Source organism: Pezoporus wallicus, unplaced genomic scaffold (assembly GCF_028554395.1).
Source record: "Pezoporus wallicus isolate ANWC-B61680 ecotype Strahan unplaced genomic scaffold, APGP_CSIRO_Pwel_v1 contig_7657, whole genome shotgun sequence".
In the NCBI taxonomy this organism is placed as follows: domain Eukaryota; kingdom Metazoa; phylum Chordata; class Aves; order Psittaciformes; family Psittacidae; genus Pezoporus; species Pezoporus wallicus.
This window is the reverse complement of record NW_026642120.1, coordinates 219108-243499: the sequence shown is the minus strand read 5'-3', so window position 1 is coordinate 243499 and position 24392 is coordinate 219108.

Here is a 24392-nt window from a genome sequence, read left to right as displayed (position 1 = left end):
TTCACACAATATTTTCTGTACTTTGACATTAGCCTGTTGCAGGAATACACAAACAGGTGGAGAAAAGAAGCCCAGCAGCAGAAACTGAACCTCTGAAGTCTCAAAATACTGACAGAGCTCTGAGTTGGGTCCTAAGCTATCTGTGCAGCTTCACCCATTTCTATACAGAAAGTTAGGAGATAAATTAAAAAAAAAAAAAGTATTTTTGAAGGCTGCTCACAAGCCTAAGGGAGAAAGCAAGCTTCCACAAGACTGGGAATGTGTAAACCTCTGATACCGCTCAGCGGGAAACGTGTATCTTCTGAACACTTTGGAAAAACTGAGTTTTCCAGTCCAAAATAAAGACTAATCATTTTGTCTCATTTTCACCCCAGTATGCCTTCAGAGAGTAAACACAGAAGGAAAACTTGTGCTGTCCTAAAGATGTATTTAGGTATTTTATGTTTCAATGCTGCAAACAATTAAACAAGGCTTCTAAAAACTGCAAGCATTTTGTAATTTAACGAACTCTACAGTCGTTGCAAGATTGGACCATTATTCAGTAAAATAAAGGGCACAGAACTGGTAAATATACATAAACATACAAGCAAGTTCATCTTCTTATATATTTGTTAAGAACAGCAGTGTTCCTGAAAGCCACTGAATCTTTCTGTGATTAGATAAAAAAAACACAGCAGGTAGCCAAGAAGCATAAAAGATGTGCACTCACAATTAAACAAAACCAGGAAAAAATGTGTCAACAAGATAACACAGAGCAATATAAAACACAAGCTAATGCATCACCTTTGGAATCAGGGAAATATAGTGATAAGATTCAAGTGAAAAAACTGGGAACTCTCTCAAAAAAAAGTAATATGTGATCCATTTATTTTACAATCAAGGGTGGCAAAATCTTTTCCCTTCACTCTGAGACAAAAAGCTTTCATTATCTGAGGTTTCTAGGAGTTCCTTAGCTGGAAATCTGACCAGTCTTGAAGAGGCTGTTAAATGAAGATTACAGTCAGCTGTGTTTCAAACTGTATGAAATCATAGAAGGTAATCAAAGCATTGCTTTCAGCAGAAAGAAATTCCACAGAGATGCTTTGCTGTAATGGGGAGTACAGAGAGAAGAAGCAGGATCTGCTGCTTCAGCACGAAGCAAACCATTGATTCCTAAACATCTGCTCCAACCCAAACACACTACTACCAAAGACTGGATCCAGGTCATAATACTCATTTTTAATTGGGACGGTAAACCATGTGCAATACCCACAGATCCGGCTGCAGCCTTGAAGCCAGCAGGACCGTACTGCTAAGTCCAGGGTGATGGGATCAGGCCAGCCCCAGCAAGGCTGGATTTTGGAGATGTTACGTCACTGATGATAGTTTTGTGTAATATTAAAATATTATTACCCATTATTATCAATATGACAGATTTAGAACTAGTCCTTGTAAGGAGAAGGAAATTTAGCTATTGACAACATAATATTTACCACAGGATTTAGATATATTATTCCATTTACTCAACAAAATCAGAACAAACTCAGTATCTTTCATAGCAATCTAGAAAAAAATCTAATCAGGAGGATGAACACTCTGAAATCATAGAGCACAAAAATCTTTCAGGAGAACTTATAGCGCAGGAAAATAGCAGAATAATGTTATTGAACACAAGCTTTTATTTTGAACAGTAACCAATAATGTTTGTCTTTTTTTTTTTTTGTTTCAATTATAAGCCTAATACAGTCACATCTTTTTTTATGTATTTAGCTTTCGGTATGAATTGTAGGTAATTACTAGATTGGATTAAGTGATAAACTCCGTAACACTCTGTGCTACTGAGTATTCTACTAGTCTTCAATCTCCAATAACAAAAATCAAATTAAAAATCTTTAACTACACTGCGATTACCACTGAAATTTAACTTTTTTGGTTCTTCGACTTAATCTTAATATTGAAATAGTAAATCAGGTTATATTTTAAATATACTAGACCAAGTATTAAAGTGGACAGTAAATGTAAGAACTAACATAAAACACTCTGCAAGTGGACCATCATATTATATTGCACAATGGAGTCATAACTTGCAAGTTACAGCAAATACAGATGCGTCTAAAATTAAATTTATACCTTAACAGTTCTAATTTATTTTGATTATCTAGTAATAATAAAGTCTTTCTCATTAATAGCAGCTTTTTATATTTTTAACTGGTAATAGAGAGCACTTCCTTTTTTCATATGCTGTGTTATGAGTTTCCTTACTGACATTTAACACCATCGCTTTATCAGTTTAATGTCTTTTCTACTTATGCTTTTGGCAATGTACGTTAGGCTTTTCTACAACAGGGCTTAGGAAGATGGATAACATTTTACTTCAAGGAAACAGTATCTTTATACAAGTGCCATGTATTCAATTCCCTCCTTCATATTGCAGTATCTTAACTGTATGCAGAATACAAAATTATTTGTATGCAAACGACATGCTAAGTTATACATTCTTTCTGCCCTTGAGCCTCTCTAGAAGAGCTAAGGTAAAACATCTTTACCTCCAGGTTTTGCATTACCTTCTTCCAAAAATTCTTATCAGATTTTGGGGTGTTTTATATCATTGATTAAAATTCATTTGAACAGCTTAATGCTGAAATTTATTTTTTCCCACATATATGATCATAGTTTGTCAATACAGATATAAGTGGTTATAAATTTTCCAATTCCCATGTTACTATCTTTTAATGCAGTACTTCACACAGAACTACTTTTCTGGAAAACAATAAACAAGGGGCATTCTTTAGTAGAAATTCCTGACAGCAAATGATAGCTTGCAGTCTGAAATTTGATCCTGTGTGAAAATTGCTTCCCTACCCCAGTATCTACAGTGGTTGAGCCTAGAATATTGGCATCCTAACTAGCATCTACATGTCAACATATTGTAGTAAATAAATAAATAAAATGTGAATCATCACTTAGCTTGCATAGGCTATCGGATATGCTTAGCATAATGATTTTAAAGTCATAGTGGCTCTCCAATTTTATTCTGCCCACCTCGGGGATAGATTTTCTGAGAAAAAACACCATATATATTAAATCAGAAGCACTGCAGTTTGAGCTAGTTGTGCACTGAATGATGTGCATCCCTATGAAAAGAAAAAGTTACAAGCTACACTGCAAAGCACCATCTCTCTGATATCCTGCATCATTAATGGTAAGCAGAGATAAGCAGGTTTGACTACAGAAATCAAACATTTAATGTGTCTTTTTATTTTTTGGGGGGAGGGAGGTGTGAGAGGGAGAGGAGGGGGAATCTATTGATATATTTAAAGTAAATTCTGAAGCCTCGTGAAAAACACCTGAGTTTTATTTTTACCCACGGAGATAATCTTGCCTACTTGCCTCTCTTGGAACTAAACTTCTAAGAGAAAGCCCATTTTTCTGCATGCTGCCTTTTGCTTTGTTCCCAGCAAGCACTCACCTATATTTCCTTCTTGAATCTGCTGAAAAACTTTTAAGACTACTCACATCTTAACTGCTCAAAATTCATCCTCTGTAACCCTTAAGAGATGTTGACAGTCTGAATCTCTTTGGATTTCAAAGAAACTGGAGTAATTTCAATCGCATTTAGTAATGTTTACATTCACTGACCTTTAGCTACTCCTGGGAAAATCAACGGGAGAAGAAATAATCATTTCACTGATTTTGAAAAATGAAGGGCCTCTGTGAGTTCCTGTTAGTTACCTAAAAATTCCTGGGAGGGGCTGAATCTGCAAGTTGCTCAGCAACACATGGACTTTCTCTCCCAACTCAGCCTCATGTGCAGCTCCTTTTCACATTGCTCACCACTGTCAGGAGGGTAACAGGACTTACGAGAAGCAAGGACAACCTAAGATAGGGGCTATGAGAGTGAGAAGGAGGCAATGAAGGAGGAAGCCCCCACTTAACATGAGAGCTGAGCATACGAGTGCCACTATTGATAACATAAGCCCTGTTACAACACTCTATGGAGTACAGCAAGGTTTGTGTTCATTACACTACTGATGTCTTATTTCTTTCTGATTTGATGTCTATCAAAATGATAGATCAAAATAAGAGGAATGTGTTCTATTATACAGTACAGTTTAATTATATGGTTGGATTCTGATAACACTGAAAGATTCAAAGAGAGAAAACTATTGAATTTTCGGGTTTCTTTGTAAAATAAGTTGTAAGATGGTAATTATATACACACATAATATCTTTATCCTTAAAATTAATTAGAAAGATCAGTGTGATGACCAAGAATGAGAGGTATAAATCCTCCATTATCCTGTTTAATTTTCAACAAGAATCTGTGAAATTATGAAAACATTCACGGCTTCCTTGGGATTTCTCACATCATTCAAGTGGCCACTAAATATACTAGAGGAAAGAAATTATTTGGGTCAAAGATCCTAATGCATTTGGCCAAAACATGCAAGAAGGGAAAAGATTATTTTACTTAGCCTTCAGTGATAAAGAGCTAAGAGTACTCTAGTAATCAAAGTTTTTAACTGCACATTTTAAAAGGTAGTATTTGCGGGGCAGTGCACCACAGTTGCATGCTTCAGAACAGAAATTTGCTATCAATATTCTTTACAAGTTGAGCTCAATTCTGCCTCCTGTTAAGAGCTAGACTAGCTTAGTTTTTATTAAGGATTTTAGAAGATAAAAAGTACAGTGACAGTGCAAGCCTTCCTTTTACTGGGACAAAAGGATGCCTTAGCTGTTGATTGGGGGGGGGGGGAAGGGATGTACCCATTTGTATGCAAAACAGAGCTAGAACATCCTTTTCCTTTTCTAGTTTTGTGAGGTTTAATGTTGATAAAACTTATGTCTAACAAAACATTTAAAATTAAGAAACATGGGAAAAAATGCATTGATAGAGGAAATCCGAACTTTCACCCCAGCCATGTGATAAGAAGTTAGAATAAAAAAATATGCTTAAATAAATGAATTAAATATAACCTTGGGTTTTGGCAAGAAAGAGCTGGAAAGTAAGGAAATAAGGAATATCCTGATACTCATCCTACACATTTGCCCTGTGACCTGTGGAATAAATTAACACTAGGATAACTTCTTGAGCAATTAGGGTATTGATGGACCAGATACCATACCTAGACTCTCGGGCAATCCACCTCTGCTAGATGAGCTGCTGTTCAGTTTCCCATAATAGTGAAAGGAACCAGAACTCCTAACTGCAATAGAGGGTGCAGTCAGAGCATAGCATTGAAAAGTAGGTGAGCAGAAAGTAACATGCATCCCAACGAGGAAAAAAACAACACTTTGTGCAATTGGAAGACAAAGTTCATAAGCCTTCCATGCCTGTGAATCTCCTTAAAAAGAGCAGGATTTTATTTGCTGATTAGGCAGGACTAACAATGACTGAATATATTTTAGGGGACTGTTTTTGTTTCAAATAAAAAAAAAAAACCAAACAAATTAAAAACCTCAAGCTCCTAGCAAAAGAATCTAAGGAGCCAACAGAGCCAGAAATTCACTTAATGTACTACTGGCGAAAGTGGGATTGTTTATCTGCCTGAAAACCTCAGGGAAATGCTGTTGCTCCTCCTCACCTTCCTCCTACATATATCCTTGCTTTCTGTCAGGGGGATTATAACTTCTAAGAAAGTTAGAATCAGAGTTACTGAGGATTGTAATCAGTTAGAATCCCCAGAGTTACTGAGGATTTGTCCTGATTTGCATTATTGCTTTTTTGAACTTTCTTCTCTTTAGTTTAAATCGCTACAGAAAATAAACTAGTTGGAAAGCAGCTGCATTTTACAGCTAACAAAGCATTTTACGCCCCTTTGACACTGTATCCTTAATGCCTAAAATTTCTGCAAAGCGTTGCAAGCTCACAGGTCCTTAGAAAAGGAGAAAAAAGTAAGTCAGAGAGAACAAACTATGTGATAGACTAACTAACAGGTAAGAGGAGCAGCTTGCTTTTTTGATACAAAATGTCCTTAAACCTTCATGTGAAAGCCCTGCTCCACACTGTTTATGCCCACAGGCAATTGATCTGACGAAAAAGCGAGAACAGTAACTATAAAGCACTTTAGCTGGTCACATCCTAAAGAGCAGATACACTCAAAAATTTAGTGTAAGTAAAGAAAAGGTTACAGTCCTCTTCTCCTGCTTACAGGGCCCACAGAAGGATTCATTTCTGTTTGGGTTGTACTTTGCCTAGGGATGCTGGCTGACAAACAGTAAGCAATGAGATTGACTGTAATAATACAGTGCATGCAGAAATAATTCACATAGCTGACAATGAAAAAGCAAAAAAGGGGAAAAAAAAAAAATCACCCAAAAGGCACCGAGGTGAGAATGGAAATCAGCAGCATATGTTTATTCCAACTTAATACTTCAGGATTGATAATGAAGGCTTCAACCACACACAGCCTCCATCTTGCCTACCTTGTCAGCTTATTTAATGCAATGTGGTGCAAATTGCCTGAGGTTATAGGTTAGGCTTGGTACCTTACTCAAGCTCCGATAATTTTTTTTTGTTGTTTATTGAAGATGACACTTTATGAAAGGAAACACAACTGGTGTCAGTAATATATTTAACCAGTCTGCAACACAACGATACAATGAGGGAAAGGACAAAGGGAACATCAGCTTGCTGGAAGCCACTGATCACATAAAATCTTGTGTTCTAAAGTTTTTGGTCTGCCAATAATCTCAAATCAGAAAATATCCCAAGTTGGAAGGGACCCATGTTGCCTTTCTAATATCAAATGCATGAATATGTCAATCCATGTACTAGAAACATATATGGCATCAAATTGGTAACAGTGAACACACCAAGCTTCCTACCACTCCTCTCTATGATTACATTTCACAAACAAAGACAATCTAAATGGACGCTGCTTGGAGTGAATCTTCTGGGTCACTTTGTGGATGTGAACACCTCAAACACTTCGTTTTACACAGACTACCTGGCAGCTGACCAGATGTAAGATAGCAGTACACCCCTGATATCTTCCCCTCAATTTATTTTCCTCTTCCCATCAAAATACAATTTCCATATTTATGCATAGAATTTCTCTTGACAATTTTATCCAACTGAATCTGAGGCATGGAAGTGAGCACATTACAGATGCACAGATAAAAAGAGATATACTGCTGTGGGGACACAGACCTTGGTTCAACCAGTCTGGTCTTAAAAAGCCTAATTCCCAACCACAATCTCTCTATCTCACTCTAAGAAGCCATTTCCATTATGGGGTAATACAGACCATAAAAACTTTTGTCTGCTTGTTTGGCTTCTTTGTTTTTAATACATCAGTAACTTTTGTGAAATCTACAGAGGGTGGAAGCAAGGACAGGAATCAGGTCAGGAAGGCTAAAGCTGTGATAGAATTAAATCTGTCCAGGAACATCAAGGGCAACAAGAAAAACATCTACAGGTACGTCACTGATAAAATAAAGACTAAGGAAAATGTGGGACCTCTCTGGAAGGAAATAGGAGATCTGGTTACCCAGGTCATGGGGAAGGCTGAGGTACTCAACAACCTTTTGTCCTTGGTCTTCTCCAGTAAGTGCTCCAGCCACACTGCCCATATCCAAGAAAGCATTCTGGGAGAATGAAGAACTGCCCACTACAGAAGACCAGGATCAAGAACATCTAAGTCAGCTGGAGGTACACCTGATGAGATGCATCAACAGGTCCTGAGGGAACTGGCAGATGATGTTTCCAAGGTGCTATCCACTATGGTTTAGTATTGTGGCAGTCTGGTGAAGTTCTCTCTGACTGAAAAAGGGGAAATAAAAACAAAGACCCAAGGAACTACAGGCTGCTCAGTCTTACCTTGGTGCTCAGAAAGATCATGGAGCAGATACTCCTGGAAACTGTGATAAAGCACATGGAAAATAAGGAGATGACTGGTGACAGCCAACATGGCTTCACTAAGGGAAAATCACGCCTTACAACTTTGGTGGCCTTCTATGATGGGGTTAGTGTTGGTCAGTAAGAGAAAAGCAATTGACATCACTTACATGGACTTATGCAAAGTGTTTGAAAGTGTCTCATATGACAACCAGTCTCTAAATTGGAAAGGCGTGGATTTGATGGTGGATAAGGGATTGGCTGGATGGTTGCATTCAAAGTGTTGCAGTTAACATCTTGATGTCCAAGTGGAGAAGAATGACAAGTTGTGGCCCTCGGGGGGCAGTATTGGGACTAGTGCTATTCAACATTGTCAGAGATTGAAGGCACCCTCAGCAAGTTTGCTTACGACATCAAGCTATGTGGTGTGGTCAACACTCTGGAGGGAAGGGATGCCATCTAGAGGGACTGTGACAGGCTTGAGAGGTGGGCCTGTGCAAACCTCATGAAGTTCAACAAGATCAAGTGCAATCACAAATACAGGCTGGGCATAGAATGCACTAAGAGCAGGCCTGAGGAGAAGGACATGGGTGTGCTGATTGACAAGAAGCTCAACACAAACCAGCAGTGTGCGCTTGCAGGGCAGAAAACCAATTGTGCACTGAGTTGAATCAAGAGAAATATGTCTAGCCAGTTGAGAGAGTTGATTCTCCTCTTCTACTCTGTTCTCATGAGAACCCACCTGGAGTGCTGCATTCAGATTTGGGACCCCCAATATAAGAAGGGCGTGGGCCTGTTGGAGTGCGTTCAGATGAGGCCACGAAGATGCTCAGAGGACTGGAGCACGTCTTCTATGAAGACAGGTTGAGAGAGCTGGTGTTCAGCCTGGACAAGAGAATGTCCCAGGGAGACCTTAGAGCAGCCTCCCAGTACCTAACAGGGACAAGAAATCTGGAGAGGGACTTTTCATAAATACAAGTACTGATAGGACAAGGGACAATAGCTTTAAACTAAGAGATGATAGGTTTAGATCAGATATGAGGAAGAAATTCTTCACTGTGTGGGTCGTAAGACACTGGAACAGCTTACCCAGCGAAGCTGTGGCTGCCCCATCCCTGGCAGTGTTCAAGGCCAGGTTGGATGTGACTTTGAGCAACCTGATCTACTGAAAGGTGTCCCTGCCCTCCTGCATGGCAGTTGGAAATAGATGATCTGCAAAGGCTCCTTCCAATCTAAACCATTTTATGAATCTCTTTGAAAATCTTATTTTGTAAAGATAATACAAGTGCTGTTACATTCAAATTTCAAGTCACATTGCCTTCACCATACCTTTCTGCATTAGTAAGGAAGAGATAAATTTTTAATTGTTTTTTTTTTAATGAAAATTAAAGAACAAGTTCTGCTTGGCTTGCCTTGCCACACCATACATTCTAATGTATATTGATTTGTATAAATATCTCATTTAGATTGTATTTTTGTTAGTATTAATGGGTCTTGGACAGGTAAGATTATACCTCCTGTAATTTTTCCAGTCTCACTGGTCAAAGTTGAAGAACACATTGCTTTGTTCTGAGATGAAAAATGAAGCCAGAGACAGCTCCTGAGACAGGAATATCAAAGGATCAATGTCCTCAGCAGGAAGAGGTAGCTGTGGTCTGCAGGAGGCAGCACATAATTCTGCCTTGTACTGACTACAAGTGGGGATTTTCTGTTGATTCTTGCTAATCATTTATTTCCATTTTTCCATTTATTTCCATGGAATTCTGAATTGATTTTATCATAAAAGCCATTTATGAAGCACTGTTGAAGGTGAGCTGGAATCCAAAGGATTTTATTACTATGCAGATATATGGACTCTGTTAGGCTACCTTTTGCAATAAAGAATATATGAACAAGGAAGGTAGCAGTTCACATTTTCAATGTGAGATTTAAAAATACTTCTTAAACCCCCATTCTTGTAATAAAATAGCAACAAAATATGATAATAACAAAAATGCGATATATCTGCTTGTGTGTATTTTTTTCTTCCTACAGGCTACTTACATAATATCCATTCAGACTTTAATGCGTTGTAATGTCCCGCACATGGAAATCTAAATCATGTAAATACGTGTTCTTTCATGTAATCTAAATATAACCCAGAAACTTCTAGTAAGTTAAACTACACCCTTTCTCTATAGTCTAATAAGAGAAGGAAAAAAAAATCAAAATAAAACACCGACTCCAGATCAAACCATCTGCCTCTGGCTACTCTCTAGCTGCCATCTTAGGTGATTTCCTACTTTTTTTCTTTTCTTCAGACAACATCTTTTAACTCATGATAGCAAACAAATATGTTTCAACAACAGCTTAATAAGATTACAAAATCCTGCCTACCATGGGTATCATCTTCCAGCAGACTGACACTTTTGAAAACGGTGATTGATATTTCCCCAATATTTACAGTTGCTGTGAAAGCAGAAGGTTTTCCTTGTGGAGCAAGAAGAATCTTGCTTTCATTTCAGATTACAAAGTCCTCAGCATATGATGGGGAATCCCAGATCCAGATATCTTACAAGCTTTGTGAATGCTAGATAAATTCCTCTGTTTCTCCAGCCGATGAAACCCCAAAACCCTTTCAGATTCACATGAACTTCTCTAGGGATTTTACTACTTGCAAATAAAACTGGTCAACCCCTGTTTTCAAAAACTATCTTCATAGAACTACCCTTGCCTACCATAAAGATTCAAAAACATTCACGCTAAAGCAAATAAATCCTGAACCATCTAGTACTGTCTGGGTCTGTTACCACTGTGAAATCATTTCATGGACAAATTGCCCATTTGCAACTTGATCTGTGTCTTTTGTTTCACCCATGCAATACAATTATAAATCAATTATGTTCTTTTTCTAGACCTCAGTCCTTTACAAAATGGTCATGACCATCCATATACTTAACGGCTGTCTCTGGAAAGGCATCATTTCTTCTTTTATAACAACGAAGGGAGATCAGGACCACAGGATGTAGAAGTACAAGTAGAGGACAAACAAGTACAAGTGGAATACAATGTTCTGGAAAGAAGAAAGAAAATCAGAGAAACTGGGATGTGGCAACATTGTAATTTTCAAAGCATAAAGAACTCAAAATCAGATCAACAATGAGAACACAGGAAATTATTCAGCTACAATACGAAAGGGAACAAAAAAAGCTTAGTAATTTTAAGACAGACTTCTTATTTCACAAATTCCCCTTGTAACTCCCCTCAGTCACAGAATCACAGAATCATAGAATAGTTAGGGTTGGAAAGGGCCTTAAGGTCATCTAGAACATCTAGTCCCCTGCCATGGGCAGGGACACCTCACACTAAACCATGTCACCCAAGGCTCTGTCCAACCTGGTCTTGAACACTGCAAGGGATGGAGCATTCACAACGTCCCTGGGCAACCCATTCCAGTGCCTCACCACCCTCACAGTAAAGAATTTCCTCCTTATATCCAATCTAAACTTCCCCTGTTTAAGTTTGAACCCATTACCCCTTGTCCTATCACTACAGTCCCTAATGAAGAGTCCCTCCCCAGCATCCCTGTAGGCCCCCTTCAGATACTGGAAGGTTGCTATGAGGTCTCCACGCAGCCTTCTCTTCTCCAGGCTGAACAGCCCCAACTTTCTCAGCCTGTCTTCATACGGGAGGTGCTCCAGTCCCTGATCATCCTTGTGGCCCTCCTCTGGACTTGTTCCAACAGTTCCATGTCCTTTTTATGTTGAGGACACCAGAACTGCACACAATACTCTAGGTGAGGTCTCACAAGAGCAGAGTAAAGGGGCAGGATCACCTCCTTTGACCTGCTGGTCACACTCCTCTTGATGCAGTCCAGGATACGGTTGGCTTTCTGGGCTGCAAGCGCGCACTGCCGGCTCATGTTCATTTTCTGATGGACCAACACCCCCAGGTTCTTCTCCGCAGGGTTGCTCTGAGTCTCTTTGCCCAACCTGCAGCTGTGCCTGGGATTGCCCCAGCCCAGGTGTAGGACCCTGCACTTGGCATGATTAAACTTCACAAGTGTGTCGTGGTCCCTCTGGATGGCATTCCTTCCCTCCAGTGTATCGACCGAACCACACAGCTTGGTGTCATCGGCAAACTTGCTGAGGGTGCACTCAATTCTCCTGTCCATGTCAGTGACAAAGATGTTGAACAAGACCGGTCCCAACACCGATCCCTGAGGGACACCACTCGTTATGGTCTCCAGCCAGACATTGAGCCATTGACAACAACTCTTTGCGTGCTAACATCCTGCCAGTTCTTTATCCACCGAGTGGTCCATCCATCAAATTGTTGTCTCTCCAATTTAGAGACAAGGATGTCATGTGGGACAGTGTCGAACGCTTTACACAAGTCCAGGTAGATGGCATCAACTGCTCTACCCCTGTCCATCAGTTCTGTAGCCTCATCATAGAAGGCTACCAAATTGGTCAGGCAGGATTTCCCCTTAGTGAAGCCGTGCTGGCTGTCACCAAGCACCTTGTTGATTTTCATGTGCCTTAGCATGCCTTCCAGGAGAATCTGCTCCAAGATTTTGCCAGGCACAGAGGTAAGACTGACTGGTCTGTACTTCCCTGGGTCATCCATTTTCCCCTTCTTGAAAATGGGGGTTATATTTCCCTTTTTCCAGTCATCGGGAACTTCACCTGACTGCCATGATTTCTCAAATGTGATGGCGTGTCCTGGGGAATGTCCTCAGCCTGAGCCTCTGCAAACACTAAGGAAAGCCCTGCCACTTGGAGCCACCCTGAAGGAGGGAGATAGTCACGGTTCTGGTCATTGTGTAGTAAAGCTGCACACTCTGACCTCCCTTTTTTGCTTGGGCCAGTGCCCTGCAAAGACTGGTTCAGGAGACCTCAGGCTAATGCTTCACCACAGACAATACTACTCACACTCAACACTGAGACAGTTCCCCCTTTCAATGTACAAATATATTCTATTTTTCCTATTTTTTTAAATTCATTACAAAATTCAGCAGACAGGACAGGCATTACTCGCATTTGTGGACATTCCACTGGCCAGAGGAGCACTACCACTGGCAGAGCCAATGTCAGAGTTGGTACTAGGCAGAGCTCTAGGCGGGGTGGGGGAGGACAGAGGAAGGAATCAAACAAACAAACATAACACAAACAAAACAAAATCAAGTTTATGCTTTGTTTTACAGAAGGCATTTCACACTGTAAACTAATTTGTGGTTTTCTACCATGATTATGCCACTTCACCTTGTTGTTGGGTAATTGGTTTCTTTAAGCTCTGCCACTCCTAAATTTATCACCTCCAACAGCAGGTTGCTTTGCTTCAGGTCACAAAGCCAGTTTGTTTAGCCCTAGCTAAAGCATCATACTGCACAGTATTGTACTATGAGACAAACAACTAAAAGCCTGCCCTGCTCCAGTGCATTTCTTCAATGGGCTTCTGAAGAAGCATGACCCACCAAAGGGATTGAAAAATATGTATGAAACTGACCACAGATTTTAGGCTTGATTTTTTAGTCTATGATTTTTATCTGCCTATTTCAGATGTCTTTTGAAATACTGGCAAATCAAATGTAATTAAGGAGGTAAAAAAAAAAGAGGTAATTATAATAGGTGTAAAAACCTACTGGTGAAGCAAAGACTCGCATGTGAAGAATATAATGCATGAGGTTTGTCTGCTGGATTATGGAAAAGAAACATAACTATTTTAATATATTTACTACAAGGAAGAAAGATTTAAAAAACTTTGCCTTCTAAAAACAGGAAAACACAATTCTTAGGGTAATGCATAATATATTAATATGAATGACACCTGGATAGCCAAAGGATACAAGGGAAGCAAGATTTTTAGGAAAACCATCCTTTCAATCACATGAAATCATATGATATAGTATTAAAAAAAAAAACAACACAAAAACAAACAAACAAATCTACCTCATCCTAGAAAACATGACAACATTTAATTTGTGGATGAAAAAAGAGAATTTGTTATTTTTAATCCTTAGTGATAAGAAACAAAAAAATGTTCACTGGTATAAATCACATACATAAAGGTCAGCTTGGCTTTGGGGAACAGTGGTCCGTCCAGTCAAGCACAGCATTGGAACATATGCCTAATTCTAAGTATAATTGACTAAAGTGGCTAAAATTGAGCACCTGCTTAAGTGCTTTCATGGCTTCATGCCTAATGAAAGATTAATTACAAATGGCAGAGAGCCATTACACCAAGAAAGTGTTATTTATAATGAATTGAATTCTATAATAATTGAGGTGTATATATTTATATATAATTAGCCATAGTAGTAAGTCTGTCAGTGTTCTCATCTGAATCAGCACATTTCAAGAGTGCTAAACCTACAGTGAAATATTCCCATTTCTATTTAACTTTGCTAGTGATTTTATTTTGTAAAGAAACTTGCAAAACATGCATACTAGCACAGCAACTGCCATGCAGCAGCAATGCACGCCCAAGACTAAGCTCACTGTCTTGGCTCACAGTGCCAATCCGCAGGATCAGCAGTATATTAACAAAAGAAAAACAGGAATAACTTAAAAACCTCAAAATGATAGAAGTATCAATTATGCCATAGATGGGACTGGCAGTAAAGATATACACTAAGCGTGTTTTTTACCCTCTCCAATCCTTTCTGTTGCTTAGTGAGATTCAAGGGGTGTAGAAATGGTTTTCAAGCCTAATTCGTACTTATACCCTAAGATCATGGAAATTATTTGCTCAATTGACAACTGCCGCACTAGTCTCCTTTCAAGTCTGTCTAGTCTTCCCATTACTCGAGATAGAGGATGCAAGAAAGTTCTACAAATTGTAAAGCTACTACTAATTTTTCTCTTTGAAAAAGAGCTATTTGGTCAAGACTTTGCCTGTGCATTCTTCAAAATGGTTTGTAAAATAAAGTCAAGGTGTTAACTGCTTTATAGAGGTGAATTGTTAGTGTGATGAGCAACAACAAAATCAGAAATATATTTTTCTCACAATATCAGTTTCACAAGACAAGTGTAAAATGATATACTACTCACCCTTTTCAAGTTCTCAAATATAAATAATTTTCAAAAGAATTTTCCCTACATTTCCTAGAGATTAAAAAAAAAAATCATAAAACCTACGAGATAAGAACAGAAACTACACTCAGACCTTTTTTTTAAAAATCCTTCTTTATTCAGTATGGTATCAATTACTGCTCCTACAGAACCAGATTAAAATGGGGGTAGTTATGCTGGGTTCTTGCTTTATCAGATCACAACTAAAGGAGTCATGTTTTCCGTGAGATTTTAATAAGTCAAAAATATATTTAACTAGGTTGGAGCATCTTGAAAAAAAAATATTGCATTACAGTCAGATCAAGCCAAATGAATGTTTGTCAAATGCCATTTGGCATTTCCTACCAAATAAGGACAGTTTTGCTCCATATTATTTTAGATGTGTGTAACAACTGCCTGCCAAAGTAAAGACTGATAAGAACATGTATGATTGTTGTATTTTGAATAATCTACTCATTCATCTTATTTGGGTAGATCATTCTAGTTTAAACAGCTGAGAGTCTGGGCAATATAACCTTATTAAAATAAGCTTTCACTACGCTACAAAAACCCAAACTCTTCCTAAGGATAACTGTCGATGTTACTGTTTTCAAGTGTTGATTGTTTTAGAAAAGGAAGCAATTCAGGACTAGGACCTGCATTTAATCACATTCCCACAGTAAACAACATCTTAAGGCAGAAGTGGTTGCATTTACATAATGTGATACAGGTGCCCTGGGCTCTTTGTACAATAAATCCACCCTGAGCAGACAATGATGTGGATCTGATGAACCAGCTGTGTCAAGCATCGACCAGTCAGGCCCAACTATGCTTCTGGGGGTGGACTGGGTACAGTGAGACCTGGTGCAGAATACCAATGTGCGGGGCACTGCCTGACTAGTGAATGGAAAATTTCCAGCTGGATTCAACAGCGATTTGTAACAGATGAGCCAAATCCAAGAAACACCTGTTAACTTTAGGAAGAAGAAAAAGTTGGCACCATAATGCTCCACCAAATGAGTCATCAGAATGTAAAAGAAGAAAGAGCATTAAAGGAAAAGAATGAATTTTACTTTCATATCTGCAAGCTACATAGGACTATTAAATATTTGTCATACTCTTTCTGTTGGGACAGTGACTCACTTAGATCAGGATTCTTTCATAATTCAGCTTCAACTAAACTACAAAAGGAGCTCTCAAAGAAAGAAAGCATTAAAGAAGATAAAGCTCTAAAGGAGTAGTGCATACTTTCTCACACAGTGTCAGTCTGTGTATAAATATAACTTATAATGAGATGTAATTGGTGTAGTTTTGGCAACTGTAAGCGAGAATACCTTTGAGTTTAAAGGTATCATTTCCAGACAGAAAAGTGGGCTTCTGCGGTGTGGACCACAAAGCTGGCAGATGACCTTGTCCAGGCAGCCCAGGGCCAGCAAGAGTGGGAGAAAGGTCTGCAGTGGAAAGGGTTCTTGTGGTGGATTTGAACGTTACAGGCTTCACAGGTAAAGTACAAGATATCTAAAAGGAGTTTTCACTTAGTAAATTTATTTTGTCTAAAATAATGATATTTCAAGCCAAGGGAAGGCTTTGAGATACAAGTTCTTAACGAATCTTATTTCTAATTACCCTAACAGTTTGTACCATAAACACTGGTTAAAACTACATAATCTTAAAAATCTATAATATTTAAAGTTGAGAGTCAGATTTTTGTTTTAATTTGCAACAAAGAAAGTTAAAATATTTGCTTTATAAACACTGATAGCATTTGGATTTTATATTACCCAAGGAGTAACAAAATTTTGCAGTACAAGTAATACAAGGAGTACTACAAGTTTAGACATCCAGCTGTGGGGAAGCTCCTGACCTACCTTAGATCATATCTGTCACATTTCAGAGCTTTCAGGTATCATCTAGAATGAAACAAGTCATAAATAAATGGTCAGGGAAACATTTAAGATTGCTGCAAAATCAGTTGAGCATGAAAGAGAAGCCTTTTGGGAGGCCTAGCATTGCTGACATGGATTTCCTGCTTTTATTCAAAACAAAAATGATGATCAACCTAAATAGTTTTCTCACACACTAGGTTAATGAAAACCATCAATGCAAGGGTCAAAATACTTTGGACTCCTTTTGGCAGAAATCCTGGAAAAGGTAATGAATGAAATAGAAGCAGCAATCCACCTCCAACCTACCATATGTCTGCTACATTTCCACAACATCTGTGTTTATTGCAAACAAGTCCCTGCATGCACTGGATAGAGAGCTTTCAAGAATCTAGTTTGGATAATATTACTATTAGCAAAGGGGAAAATAGGCTTAATAATAACGTCATGTAGGTCATTGAAATACCTTGGTCTCCAGAGCATTGACAGAGATCCCTGACAAGAAAAGCAAATATGGATTATTTTAGGAACTCTATGAACTGTGGACAACTTATGCTTGTAGAAATTATGTTATTACAGGATTTAAAATATTAGCACCTCAAAAAAACTCAATACACTAAAACATTGGATGGAGAAAACAGCATGAACAGTGAGTGATTCAGTACCAGTAACATTGCCACCATACAGTTCCGGCCACAGCATGTCTCATCTGACTTGAAAAATTAATCTGGTTCTCAAACATGAATTATATTTACTTATTACAGATTTCTTTAGGAATGCTGTGATAAGAACAGTACACAATAGCAACAATCAGTTTGCTCGGCATTAATTTTCCCTGATGTTAAAACCACTGTTCTTCAGCCCAGCTGTGGTAAAATAAGTGGACAACGGTATGCCATTTTCACATCACTTCTTCACAGTGAAATCTCCTTCATAAGTAAATGAAACAGTCACATTTACCTAAGTGAAATGAACAGTTATTGAAGGGTTGCTCCCTACCTCAGTCATTTTCTTCTGCACTGTGTCAGCTTTGCCTTGCTGCTGCCATTTGCCTGATGGTTTATACACTTCATCTCCCTGTCACTGGCTTCAGCAGGAGCTGCAGTCCCACATTCCCTTTATACTTCTCACATCATCCAATACAACTACAGATGTTTCCATTATCCTTTCTGAACCCCACTAAGCTCTTGCCTTCACTGAACTCTCATGCGAATTAATTCCACAGGTTAATTATGCATTTGTGTAAATACTTATTTTCTTTAATGGTTTTAATTTTGCTGCCTTTTGGTTTCATTATAAGTCCCCTGCTTCCTGTATTATAAGAAAAGATAAGTGAAAGTGCCAGATTTACTTTCTGTATATGCAATTCATTATTTGTATATCTCCATTGCGTGCCCCCTTTATGTCCCCTTTCTGCACTAAACCATCCCAGAGTTTTAATTCTTTCTTCACACAGAAGCCATTCAAGCCATTTGCCATAATTAAAACAATTAATTTCAAGAAAAATTCAGACTGCTACACAGAGAATTCAGGAAGGAATGAGGAGTAAGTTGAAAGAATGACTAAACTCCCTCCATCTACTGGGGCTTTTTGCAAGCCTTACCCTACACACATTTCCATACAGAAGCCCGCTGCTCTTAGGCTATCTAGCTAATAAAATTTAAGTGATTTAATAAGCCAGTAAAGTGAAATTAATGTGTTTAATTTATTGTGAGTTTCTTCAGCAGCACTGCTGAGTTTAAATTCATGATTACTAGAATTTAAATTCATGACAACAGTGAGTACTTACACTCTGCCTAAACTTAAAAGCTTGCTTTTCTCATTAGCAGTAAGCTGAGAAGAAGAAAATTAAAAGTAAAATTTTCTTTATAAAAAGAAAATTTTATCCAAAAGTAATCTTTTGGACACACATAGTATTAAAAAAACATATTGTTACAGATACTGAGATAAAGACTTTATGTAGCCAAAATTTAGTCCATTAATACTTAACAACATCAATATCTAATTAACATTTAAGCAGAGATGACCTTTCCAAGAAAAAGATACGGTCTTATATGTTTGGCTGATGATAAGATGGCATGAGTGGATTCTTTCCTTTTAAGAGAGACTTAACTAGAAGGAAATTTTTTAGGCCTTACAGTTTGTGGGTATGAGTTCCTTACTAGGTTGTAAACTACTGAGGTAGAATAAAAATTACATGTCAGTCAGTTCATTCTCTTCTCTCACAAAAAAACTTGGGAGAAAATTGGAATTTCTAAAAGCGCATTTTACAGTAAATTTCCTCGGTGCATCTGCTGATATGTGTATGTTGCAACTCTGGATTCATCCCAGTCAATTCAGTAAAGCCACTAGACAATCTGCTTAAGAAGCTGAAGCCATGATGGCTTACGGTGACTATTTAGTTATGCTGCCCATTACAATAAAATAAAGAGTTACTGCAGCATTGTACAGCCTGTATGCCTCAGCCTGTTCAAACTGAGGATAGCGTCTGTCTGAAGACCTAATTAATGTTAGGTTTTTAATAAGAAAATGTGGTATTATAGAGATTTTCCATAAAGTGTGGCCTTTCTTGAAAACCTACTCATACATGATTTTTTCTTTTGATCTCAGGGGAAGCAAGGTTGTGACACAATACGGCTGTTCAACTCTTTCAGTGAGAAGCGATCATGGCAGGTCAACCTTCAGTCCTTTTCCTACTATAATTATGCCTCCCTTACTCTTTCTGTTTATTAAGAACAGACATGTATTTCTGAAGTTACAGTCATGTAACTATTTCTTTTTTGCTTTTTTTTTAAGTTGTATAGAATAGTATTTAGCAAGATTAGTGAAAATAAACAGTGGATTATGAGGGTGAGTACCAGAGGGGCTGCAGAATTTATATCCCTGCATATAAAAGGAAGCAGACCACTCAAACTAGAATGTCTAATTTCCCTCTCACTAAATTTGCTAAGTGAAAAGCCCAAAATAAAATACAGAAAACCCCTTGCTGATCTTCCTTGATAAATATGATCAGTAAAGTCTACAGTCATGATACAAAGAGTTCTATTCTGGTTAATTAGTCTGGTAGCCAGGGGAAATTCCCAGCAGAATGCTTTGATACTTTTCTTTGATTACAGTGAAAGGAAAGCAAGATGTTATTCTGTAAACCACATCTAAAGGACAAGTAATACATGTTTATTAGGCTCAGAGCCACCTACCACACTGCAGTATCCTGATGATTCCTTTTATTAAGCCAAGCTCTTATCCAAAGCTCTGCAGAGGGGTTGGATGCACTTTCCAATTTAAGCTCCTGAGAAGTCCTAAAGCTTCTAAATAAAGATCTGCTTCAGCTGAATGATGTTATTTATTTGTCTTTCATTTTTTACTTATTTTTACAAAACAGAAGTCTTTGGTTTACCCTTTGTTTAGATAAACTAAAGTGGATTAATTATTCTCTACCTTGGTCTGAAAACAACTAATTACTCTACGTGAACCTAAGAGAAGGAGCACTTTGCTCTTGCAATGGCAACAAAACTACACACTAAACAGCCAAGCATCCTTTTGAAATGCTTAACATGTAACAAGAAGAATGTGTTCCATAATTCACTTTACACACAGTTGCCCAAGGAGCAGTGGCACTAAACAATCACTGTAGAAACCCATCTCTTTTGGTGGGCAACAAGAACACTCTTCAGGCTGTTCAAAGAAGACGTGAAACAGTTATAACTGCATCCTGTCTTCAAAGTATGTTTCATTTTAATAAGCTTTCTTTAAAAGACACAATTGTGGCACAGAAAAGCAAAAAAACCCAAATAGCCTCCAAAAGCAAGTCTGCATAATTCATGTATTATCTAAGGTCTCTGTCACTGAAGTCAGATAAGAAATGAAAAATCTGTATTTTATAAAAAGGATTTGATTTAATTACATGCAGCAACAATGTGTTCCTTTCCCTTTTTTTTCCTGGGCTTTTTTGTTGTTTTTTTTTTTTTTTTTAGAATGTAGCATAATTGAACAAAACATTTTACATGATTGAATAAAAATTATATACCATGTCTGCACTTTCATCTCTTTGGCACAGGCTGTATCCTAAGCTGTGAAAGCAGGTTCCTCCACTCCCCACGCAGGGTAAGATCAGGAAAACCACCTAAAGCAGAAGCCAGACTGAAGTATCTCACTGATAGGTCAGCACTTGATCTTGCACTTCACTGAAAAGTCAACTTTTCTCTTGTATGTTTTGATGACAGTAGTTGGTTGGCTGCTCAGACTCTCAATTCAAGTTATAATAACCTTCTGGACAAAATTTTTAATACCATTGTTCTTGCCAAAAAATTTAATTACATCCATTGATGCATCAGAGACAAAAGCGTTACCTGATGAATTTCTCCTTAACAGTGCCTTTATCTTTCCTTCTTCACTAATAGATCAAGGTTATTGGACTGCAGATCCTACTGCCTGCTGTATCAGCACCTGTGTTTTAAGTCAGCAATACCTTGACTATTCTTTTTTAATACTGGAGCTCCTGATCTAGGCAATAATGAAGCTCTTCCGGTTGCTTTCTGATTTGTTTTGGGTTTGTTGTTTTTTTTTGGATGACTATTAAATGTTTAAGATAGTTCACACACAAAGTCAGACACCAGCCTAAGTTTCAGACTGACCAAAGAGAAGGAAGCAGTCTACAACTGAACATCAGAGAGCTGCATGAAGATAAGCATATGCTTTCTTGAAATATTAAAACCGATGAAGTGTAACAACTCTGATGGCAGCTGGGCAGCTGCCCAAATTTAACAACATCAGCATACCTAAAGTTAGAAATACAGTTAATTATCTTCTTAAAGAAAATATTTCTTTTTTCTACCAAATTGAGCACCAGTGTAAAGTGCTGGCCTAATTGCTCTTGTGAATATAACTGTTAAGTCTTGGTTAAACCAAATACGTCTTTCTGGTATTGTTGAACTATGCATTCTGGTTTGACACTAAAATGAAATGTTGTCCTGGGGGGAGGGAAATGCAGTGATAGGCTCAATAATGCCTTGAGTTCTAAAAGTCAATGGTTCAAGTCAAAGAAAGGAACTTGTCTGTTCTTCCCTGGAAGATGCGAAGTTAAACTATATTTGCTGCTCGAGATTCTGAGTTAAATGGTGTACTCAGTGGAGCTACATAAGTGTGCTAGGGTTGAAGTCTTAGTCCACAAAACATCCCTAAATGAAGCACAAAGCCATCAGATGTCACTCACACTATCCACCAGGGGAGACTACCTTGTGAACAGGAGTCTACCTTGTGAATAGTTTTTATCTGTTTGGTTAACAGAAGCACTGACACTGACAGTAATGACCCCAACCATCATCATTTCCACTCAACAGTTTCAAAATGAGGATGAAGTTTTCTTTATTCTGCTAATCCTTTACCACACTACTTGAGTTCCCATATTCTTGCAAACAATTCAATAGATACATCCTGAAACAGTAAAGCTTATTTTCTTATAAGAATCCAACAGAAATACATATAATTTCAGTTTAAAAGATAGTTCAACACATTCACTGTAAGATCATTTTTCTAAGTTAATACATTAGTAATTTTCTGTTCTTCCTATATTTTTTTAGGCCATTTACTTTTTTTTTTTTAAATAACAATTAACCTTTTTAACTTTTTACTCCTTTTTCTGTATTCTGACTAAAGGAAATCCCAAAACTCCCTACTTATAATCTGCATTTATTTAAATTGTTCATTGCCTATTTCTCAACCCAATTATTCAAATGACTGCCAAACTCCATTTATCTTCTACTATCATTCTAGAATCAACTTTGTTGTCAACGTTATCAGTGCCGGTAATAATTACATTACTCCTTCAAAACGTACCCTTGAACTCAGGCAAACAGGTACATTAGGAACCACTGTAAGCCAGTTTTTAATACTTTTTTTTTTGTTTCAGTTTCCTTAAGATACTATTACAATCTGTTTCGTGCTTTAACAAATTGCAATCACCTGGATATCAGAATATCATGACAAAACCACAACAGGAAAAAGTGGTAACATTTTGTCTAAGACTAATTCATGCTAATAACTGATATAATTTACTTGCTTTATTAATGCTCTTGGCTGTGATTTTTACCCTGCTATATTCCAACAGGCAGTTGTCACAAACGAGTATCCGTATTAGCTGAGGTACCAGCTAAACCACTGAAACAATTTCACTTGTCCAGTCCTTGTTCTACAGAGTCTTTTCTCATTTCAAAGTCTAATTCACTGCTCCTGAGCTTTTTCCTCACTAAATACTGCAATCTCAGACATGCATGTACACACATGCACACACGGTGTGATGCAAGTAGAGATGCATGCCATTACCATAGTCCTCATACTTACCTTTCTGTGGTTCCTAGGCAGAATCTTTCATTTAAGATTACAGGCCTCCACTTTCATCTTCTGCACTTTCTAGATAAAAGTGTAGGCTCTGTGATCTCAGCAATTTTATGTTCTTTCAGGACCCAAAAGTCTGATTCCGACAATGACAAACTTCACTTTTGTATGCTAGGCAGCGCTCATGAGGCAAAGTACCTTAACTGGGGGGGGGGGGGGGGGGAAGCCCTGAAATTTAATCCAAAAGTAGGAAACAATTTATTAGGGTGCCTCAAGTATTAAGTGGTAACTCATTTTGTGCATGAGGTAATTAGCTTCTGTGAAATATTTCTTCCCTACCACAGAATCTATTTTTCCTTGGCCTTTCTAGTGCCTATCTAGTGTAATTTAAGGCAGTTTCTAATATTTTGTGACCTGGAGCTACAGAGCTAAGCTGAACAGCAGCCTGCCCCTGCTTTGTATGACTCAAAAGGCTTGCTAACCTTACAGTTTCAATATAGAGTATTTACATTCATTACCCCTTTGTTCCTTAACTTTGTAGAATACCTTTAACAAAAATACACTTCACATTAGCCAGTAGTCAGCTTGTGTGGTACCCACAGAAGCGTATGTATGTTTGTAACATTAGAAAATCAGTTTCTGCCTGTTCTCAATTTCATCACACCTGTCACAGTCACATCCTGGTTGTCACTGAGCATTCGCAGGGAGACTTGAAACACTACTGAGTGATTTCCTTTTTTGGCAGATAAACAAACAAACCACACACATTCATTTTAATGAGTACCTCAAGGTTTTTTTATAGAAGAAATCTTGAGAATATTTAATAGCTGAGATAAACTAAGGTAAGAAGGTTGTAAAAGTATTCAGATTTCTTGAATACTGTCCTGGTGGACAGCACATTGATTGTTTAAAAATAGGCACCCACAGAAAGGAAAGGAAAGAAAGAAAAAACTGACAGTACAGATGGTGGGGAAAAAAAGATGTGGGCAAAGTGAAAGATTTCTGTGGGGGCAACTGAGGACAAGCTAGAACTTCTTTGTAGGCACATGGGGAAAACCAGGTATATTTTTTTTAGAATCTCCAGCCTATATATTGCTCCAGCCACAGGACCCCTCTGAACTTTGGCCAGCAGCTGCTTACCTACAATCACAGCAAAAGAGAAGGGTCTCTTTGGTATACAGTTGGAGACGAAGACTTGCAGCTGAAGACTTCTCAGAAAAAAAGGGAGTTGTAACCTATTTTTAAGCTTAATCTCTACAGAAGTTAAGAGTGATCTTTGGTGTGATTATTGGTGCCAAATCTATCCATGTTTCTAGTATTAATACA